Below are 8,793 nucleotides of genomic sequence, written 5' to 3'. Positions count from 1 at the left end.
TGGTGAGGCACTGGGTAATTTCTAAGGTTTGGGTAGATGGTGTTCTGCGCAGGAGTGCCGTGTGTCCCATCTACAAAAAGGGCGATAAGCTAGATTGTAGCAACTACCGCGCAATCACATTGCTCTAGGTGCTCTTTCAAATTTTATGCCTCCGACTAACACCAATTGCAAGAGGGCTCGAAGACTTTTATTTACTGCACGCACAGCATCATACCGGGAAAACGCGTTCATCTTTAGAAGGCATTTATGCTTATTCTGCGTCACGTATGAGGTGAGGCGTTTCCCATTTAAATTACACGGTCGTCTCACGTGAGACGTGTCGTCACTCAAGAAGCATAATTATCTCCTCTAAGGCGAATGCCTTATACCGGGCAAACGCTTTCATTAAAGAAGGCATTATCAACTCTGTTCGACTTCACCCAGGCAAACGCATTCATTTTAAGAAGGCATTATTTTTTCTTTCTGCTTTATACCGAGCAAACGCGTGATGGAAAGCAACAGATTCGAAATGTATTTGAGGTAATGACCTTTTGGGGTAGTGTCTCATTCGGAGCAGCCTCCGGGGTAATGGCATTAGAAGTACCGGCATTCGGGATACTGGAGTGGACCCTCTAACGACACATCTTAAAGATCATGAACATCCAACACTATCAAATGATCATGAACTGATAATATCCAATAAGACACTCTTAAACGGACCTTTGAACGCTGCTCTCTTGGGACGCATACAGTCGATTACGAAGATGTGTTTGCAAGAGCTACTTTATTTGCAGGGCATTGTTTCATTCTGAGAATTCTTACATTCGGGGAAATTGCATTCGGTGAATTGAAAATGGCGTATTCATCACTTTTTCAGATTACGGCAGAGCAGGCTTTCAAATAATTTTAAAAAGCGATGAGGCTGCATCTGGCGCGAAAGTGGACCCCAAAGGTCGCCGGATAGAGGCGGAGGTGAAAACCCTGGTGTGTTGGATGAGGTGCCGGTCGATGTGAAAGTAAACGGCCCTATCTGACCAGGGTCATTAAAACAGTGTTAACCAACCACAACCATGGAAAATAGAATCCTCCTCCTTAGGAAAAGTGGAAATCAGTGCCTCCACCCAGGAGGACAAGTGAAGATCGCCTGGAGGACAAGTGAAGGCCTGCCATGGGCTGAGGTCGCGAATCCCAAAAAGACGGAGAGGCGGGTCATCAAGCCACAAGAAGTGCGGCAAGTGGAGCGGAGCATGCCACGACTTAGAAGGATAGAGCCCGTGTGGGAAAGGGATCGCCTTCCAATGATCATGGCATGCGAAAAAACAGAGGCGAAGCGATTGTTGTCAAGTCTTGAAGGCTATCAGAAGTAGTGAAAAACTCTCTGGCGTAGGAGGCGATGTCAACCCTAGAAGAGCATAACAAAAACTGAACACAATTTTGACACATTGTGATATTTATAACTTATTTTGATACAATTTTGTTCTTAGTACCCCTTCAACATTTTGATACGTATTGCAAATGATATACAGGTTACCATATGCCTACAATGAATCATGATATAACAATGCGTGTCCGTATAAACGATATTTCAAACCGATCAAACCGATATTGTTTATTTTGATTTATGACTTTCTCGAGATGAATCGTAAATATACCAAATTTAGGTATTAAATAGTACAGGTACAATAGTTATAATATTTTGGCCCATTTTATTTAGTAACATCATATGCGATGACCATTGGCGTAAATAAGGGGGGCTATGGGGGCTTAGCCCTCCCTAGAAACAAATTAGCCCCCCTAGGATTTAAAAAGTTAGTTAGCAGAGATATCAATTTTCAATAGATAGCATGAATTTCTGAAAAATGTTTGAAGATGAATATTCACCCTATCATAATGAAATGTGTGGTAGACAAATTAGCTTGTTTCTCATTTCTGATAAAGATTCCTATGTGGCAGTGAAATTACACTTGGTGTTAATTATGGAAAGGCAATATCTAATTGAATTGAAAGCATCAAAATTAGAATGAATAACAACTGAGAGCCAATCTAAGCAATCGTGGTACTTTGCCAGCCAGCAGTGGACATATGGTCAACCATCACGGACTAAAGTGACAGTTTTCCAGCAGACTGCTACTTGCCTATCAGAATGATAATCTCCACAATTCCCATCAGCATGCGATGAAGATTCTCATCAGAATCCGAAAGGAATACTCATCAGAACCCGAGAAGAATTCTCATTAGAATCTCTAAAGAATTCCTTTCAGAATCATCGAAGTATTCCAACCGAAATCCAGAAAAATTCACACTGGATTTCTTTCGGTTTCGTTGAGGGATATACTTGGGAATCTTTGGGGGATATTCTTCATAATCCATGGAGGATGTGCTTTAGAATCTCTCGTTAATTTGCTTCGGAAATCCTCCGAAGTCGTTCGAAGATTTGTTTCGGAATCGTTCGAAGATTTGCTTCAGAATTCCTTATAAATTTAATTAGGAGTCTCTCGACGTTTTGCCTCGGAATCCCTTAATTATTTACTTTGCGGAATCCCTCGACGATCGGAATCCTCTGACGATTTGCTTCGAAATTCCTCGTAGATTTAGTTTGGACTCCCACGACGATTTACTTCGAAATCCCTCGACGAACTGCTTCCGAATCATTTAACGATTTGCTTCGAAATCCCTCAACGATTTGCTTCAACATCCCTGGAGGATCCCCTCCGGAAACACAGGAGGATTCTGTACGGAATCCCTGGAGAATTAATTCGAAGATTGCTTAAGAATCCTTCGACGATATGCTTCTACTAGGGCAGTTCACATTTCAAAAATGTTCGAGAATTCCAACTCCCATATGTCTATTAGCATTATTTTGATAATATAAGAGTACTGGCAAAATTTCAGGCAATTCGGTGGCCATTTAGGGGTGGCGCGAAGTCAATTTATGTTTATATGGAAATTTGTATGGGAAAAACTTAAAATTTATTCAAATCCCCCTACAACTGTCAAATCGTGATGAATTCATCTCAACATCCCCAACCTCCATTTTTGGAATCTATTTGAGCTCAACCAGTGGGTAACTAATTAATTTTTATTTATATTTCCACTGCTACGTTGAGGTTAATTACACTATTTTAGCCATTTATCTCATATTCACACTGTCTATAGAACCGTTCAATCCACTCATAACTAATGTGTTATCCGGAGGTCTCATTTATATAGATTCCAAAAAGGGAGGTTGGGGATGTTTATTTGAATTCATCACGATTTGACAGTTGTAGCGAGATTTGAATAAATTTTAAGTTTGTCCCATACAAATTTCCATGTAAACAGAAATTGACTTCGCGCCACCCCTAAATGGCCACCGAATTGCCTGAAATTTTGCCAATATTCTAGGAGTTCCAACGTGAATGTTCCAGATATTCCATCGAAAACCTCCAAGAATTCCAACGTGAATGTTCAGGATTTTCGTAGGAAATGTTCCAAGGGTGTAGAATAGGGCAGTTCAAATTTCAAAAATGTTCGAAAATTCCAACTCCCATATGTCTATTAGCATTATTTTGATAATATAGGAGTACTGGAATTCGAATTCGGAATTCCCAGAGAATTTTATTAGAAATCTCTAGAAGATTCTCATTGGAATCCCTTAAACATTTCCGTCGGATTCCTTGAAACATTCAAACCGGAATCCTTGAAGGATTCTTTTCGACAGCCCGGGAGGATTTGGAATCCTTGGAATCCTTGGAATCTGCCGGAATCCCTGATGGATTGCCTTTAGAATTCCTGGAGGTTCCCTTCGGTATGCTTGAAGGATTCCCGTTGAATCTCTGGAGATTCCCGCTGGAATCACTAAAGGATTCTCATCGGAATCACTGCCGGACCAAGCCGAGCGCTACTACACTTGGATTCAATAGTTATACGCTATCAATTTGAGTCGTTGTAGCAATCATCGGCTGGTATTGAAACACACTTCAATACTGTAGGCTACAACAGGACGCACGTGTTTGAGAAAAATAGAATATGGATGACTGTGATTGATCCGCAATTGCCTTACGTGGTTGGACCGTATTCGTCACATTACCACAAAGATAGCATAATGAGGTGGTAAAATGTTAGAGATTTTGTTAAAAGAAGCTCAAAATAGAGAAAATAGATGAAGGGGCTATAGCCCCCCCTAGGCCTTGGGGCTAATTACGCCAATTGCGATGACATTTGTCTTTTCATATACGATCTATGGTTGACTGGATAGCCATTATCTTACAAATGTTGTAACAAGATTTTATCATGACATGATTTAAAAAATGCTTCGCACCGAATTACCCAATATATCATTCAGTGCAAAGACCTGGATGAGATAACCGAGGCCTGAGACATGATGGACGCGCTGAGAGATGACTACAATGTCGAAATCCAGGAGTCCGCGATTTGGTTACGTAAAAGCTTCATAGGAATCCAGGTTGCCTAATTCCAAGTACCCACGAGACCAAGAAGGTGTTGGATAAGGCTCAACTGAAAATGGGCTGGTCGGTGTATTTGTTGAACATAAGCCAACCACTTCAGGCCTGCTGTAACTGCTGTAAGGCCCTTGGTGACGGTCATAAATCATATTTATCTATTCTGGCATCACTGCTGTGAACTGGCTGCTTATTTCTGTGCTCTTCAATAATACGAGAATAGCTGTTTGTTATATCAGGCGAAAAAGTTATTCCTTTCTTCGAATTTGCAACTTTTGCTGCTGCTATGCTGATTGGTGTACATGCCATCGAAGTGAGTAGATACTCCAGAGAAATAGAGGTTCAAAAAGCTGTTGCTGTTATTTGCTGCACATCCTTATTACTCCCATACGCCAAGTCGCCGCCCTCTACCAAACGCCGCCAGCCGCCAGACCACCACCTGCCACTACCTCAATAACATCGCAATACATACGAACAAATATGCACGAAAGTACATCCGAAAGCACACCTGGAGACACCCAAATGGTGAAACTTGCAACCAGATAGACCATGTTCTGGTGGATGGGCGCCATTTCTCGGATGTTATCGATGTGCGGACATTCAGAGGTCCGAACATTGACTCTGATCACTACCTCGTTGTCAGTAAAATTCGATCACGGTTGTCAACTGTATCGAACAAAAGATCACAGCGAACGATGCGTTACAATATCCAACGATTGTCGGCGAAAGGAGTATCGGCTGAGTACCGCCAGAAGCTCGACTAACGGATAGGTGCAATCAACGTTAGCGACAACATCAACGATCTATGGGAGTCGATCCATGGAGCGGTGAGCACAACAGCACGAGAAGTGGTAGGGCACTGCACAGAGGCGACCCAGGACGGGTTCGATGTGGAGTGTCAGCGAGTAACAGACGAGAAGAACGTTACCAGAAGCCGGATGTTGGTGTCGGGTACCCGATCGAATAGAGATCGGTACAAGGAAGCAAGAGCAGCCGAAAACCGAACCTACCGCAGGAAGAAGAAAGAGTACGAAGAACAAGTTATTAGTGAGACGCAGGAAAAAATGGAGCAGAACGATATGCGGAGGTTTTATGAGTCTGTCAATGGCGTGTGGAGAAAGACAGCGCCATCTCCCGTCATGTGCAACGACCAACAAGGGAATTTGCTGACAGATAAAACCGAAGTGGCTGCCAGGTGGAAGCAACACTTCGTGACTTTGTTGAATAGAGGAAGTGACGGTGCATCGATAAACAGAATAAATATTAGCGACGATGGACAAGCTGTGGAGTCGCCTACACTAGATGAGGTTAAAAAAGCTGTTAAAGAGCTGAAAAACAATAAGGCTGCGGGGAAGGACCAGCTTCCGGCTGAACTTCTCAAACATGGCAGTGAGCAGCTTTATGAAGTTCTGCACCATATTATGTCGAAAATATGGGAAGACGAGGAAATGCCTGCTAGCTGGTTGGACGGCCTCATTTGCCCTCTCTTTAAGAAAGGGCACAGACTGGAGTGCGCCAATTACCGAGGAATAACCCTCCTTAATTCGGCGTACAAAATTATGTCCCGTATTCTGTTCAACAGATTGCGACCGCTTGAAGAGTCCTTCGTCGGCGAATACCAAGCAGGTTTTCGTGAGGGCCGATCAACGACGGATCAAAAGTTTACCCTGATACAAATCCTTAATAAATTCCGGGAGTACAACTTGCAGACATATCATCTGTTTATTGATTTCAAGGCGGCGTACGATTCAGTGAAACGTAATGAATTATGGCAAATTATGCTTAAACATGGTTTTCTGGCGAAACTGATACGGCTGATTCGTATAACGTTGGACGGATCGAAATCAAGTGTAAGGATTGCGGATGAAATATCGACGTCATTTGTTACCTTAGATGGATTAAAGTAGGGTGATGCACTCTCGAATCTACTGTTCAAGGGAGCGAATAGGGGAGCTGGTGTGCAAAGAAGCGGTACCATTATCACAAGATCGCATATGCTCCTGGGATTTGCGGACGATATCGATTATATCGGAATTGATCGCCGTGCCGTGGAAGAGGCTTTTGTGCCTTTTAAGAGGGAGACAGCGAGGATTGGACTCACGATCAATACCAGCGAAACGAAGTACATGGCCGCTGGCAATCAACGTGGGTTCATTAGTGGTGGTGGTAGCGAAATGGTGCTGGATGGTGAAATATTTGAAGTGGTGGAAAAATTTGTGTATCTTGAAACATTAGTGACGTGCGATAATGATGTTACCCGCGAGGTGAAAAGGCGTATTGCAGCTGCAAATAGGGCTTATTACGGACTTCGTAACCAGCTCAAGTCTCGTAGTCTGCACCCGAAGACAAAAATCGGGCTGTATACTACTCTGATTCTTCCGGTGGCTTTATACGGCCATGAGACATGGACGTTAAAGAAGGCTGATCCGAGAGGTTTCGGAGTGTTTGAACTACGGTCACGTTGTTCGTATGCCGGAAGAACGTCAAGCGAAGATAATATTTAGTAGAGAGCCCGGAAGAGGCCGCAGGCTTCATGGAAGGCCGCGTACACGATGGCCTTTTGCAGTGTTCAGGGCGACTAGAAACGATTGGCCCAGGATCGAGTCCAGTGGAGAAGGATACTCCATTCGGCGTAGGTTCATCGAAGAGCTGTAGCCCATCAAGTATCAAGTAAGTACATACGAACAGATAATAATACTGTCTACCGCTTGCCACCCAAATTTTCAAACTGCTATGCCATCGAGTGACCATTCAAAAATTGCTTCCTATATCTGTACCCAAGTTGTAATAAAGAATAATTTCTGCTGGTTGTTTTCATTTGCCCGATCACACCTGCCACCGTCGTCGACAAGTTGTTCGAGTCCCTCCATCACGCTCTACATTCATTCATTTATTTAGTTTACATCTAGACAGATAACACTGAATCAACAATTTGACGCCACAATACACGGTTAGATGCCGCATCTCTCCATTCTCGAATGCGCCCCACGCGCGCCTAGTCGTTTTGCACCTGGTCTGCCTACCTTGCTCGCTGTGCTCCACACCGTCTCGTACCTGCCGGATCGGAAGCGACCACCATCTTTGCAGGGTTGCTGTCCGGCATTCTTGCAACATGTCCTGCCCACCGTACCCTTCCGGCTTTAGCTACCTTCTGGATACTGGGTTCGCCGTAGAGCTGGGCGAGCTCGTGGTTCATTCTTCGCCGCCACATCACGCGCTACAATAGTCATCATCAATCTCGACCGGTGGATTCGCTGTCCCATACACACGAAGATCAACATTCTGCTTCTGCAACATTCGATCATCTGTAACCACGTACGTCAATCACGAGTGTGAGTACGGATAAATCTTTCTATATTGCCGATAAAGCCAGCAAGTTAAGGTAGCCTCACACCTCGGAAAAATTTTCCGCCAGATTTTGGGCCCCGTGTATTTTAAATGGGGCCTGGATTTTGAACTTTCTACATTTGATTCTGGCCAATCCAGACATGTTCAGGAGCTGCCTCCATCGATGCCTGGACGAAGGTAACTTCCCATACCGTTGTAAACGGAATTGAGAGCAGCGCCTATGATTATTGCTTAGTGGATGTTCGTTGATTGAAACACAATTAATTTAGTGACAAGAAACTGATTGCAGCATCATTTTTCATATCAAAACGAGATACATTTACTAAAGAGTTCTCTATTGGAAAGCGCTAAATAACGTTCCTTTGTCACCGTCATACATATTGTGCGATCTGATAAAATCATTTTTTATCATTCTGACAACAATCCATACCGACGACACATAGTCATACGTAGAGCAAAAGGCACTCAGCAATCTCAAACCGTTGCCGGTCGGCAGATGACAATTCCATTAGTGGGCGCCATTCTCATATTCTGCTATACATTTTGAATATTCATCGTGTGTAATTTTCCCCAGTCGTCGACGTTGTCATTTTCGGAGATGTCTACATTCCAGCCATCAGGATTGCCGCACCGTAGCCAATCCACCAAATTGAAAAGCGAAAATGGATGATGCTTTCCATTTTTACCGGTGATGATCCCCACCAAACCATTATCAATTCCTTTTGCGCACGTAAATGGCACCCGAAGTGACATTTTATTTACATTCAATTTCAACTCGTCATTACTTTTCGAGCAAACAAAACATATTTTGGTGAAAGGTAACGAATCTATCCTCCATTATTTGTGCCGTACATGGGATATCTCGTCACTAAAATTAATCATCTACTCGGAATAGAATGAAAATAATATCCGAGAAGCAATTACAAGATTTTACAACGCTTGAACAAATACCGCGCAATGGAATAGGATTTTAGTTATCTCCGAGCAAATCGAGTCCAATTCCCAAACAGAAACAGGAGAGCGA

This window comes from Armigeres subalbatus, chromosome 2 (assembly GCF_024139115.2).
Source record: "Armigeres subalbatus isolate Guangzhou_Male chromosome 2, GZ_Asu_2, whole genome shotgun sequence".
NCBI lineage: Eukaryota > Metazoa > Arthropoda > Insecta > Diptera > Culicidae > Armigeres > Armigeres subalbatus.
The sequence above is the reverse complement of the archived record's forward strand: the minus strand, read 5'-3'. Positions refer to the sequence as shown.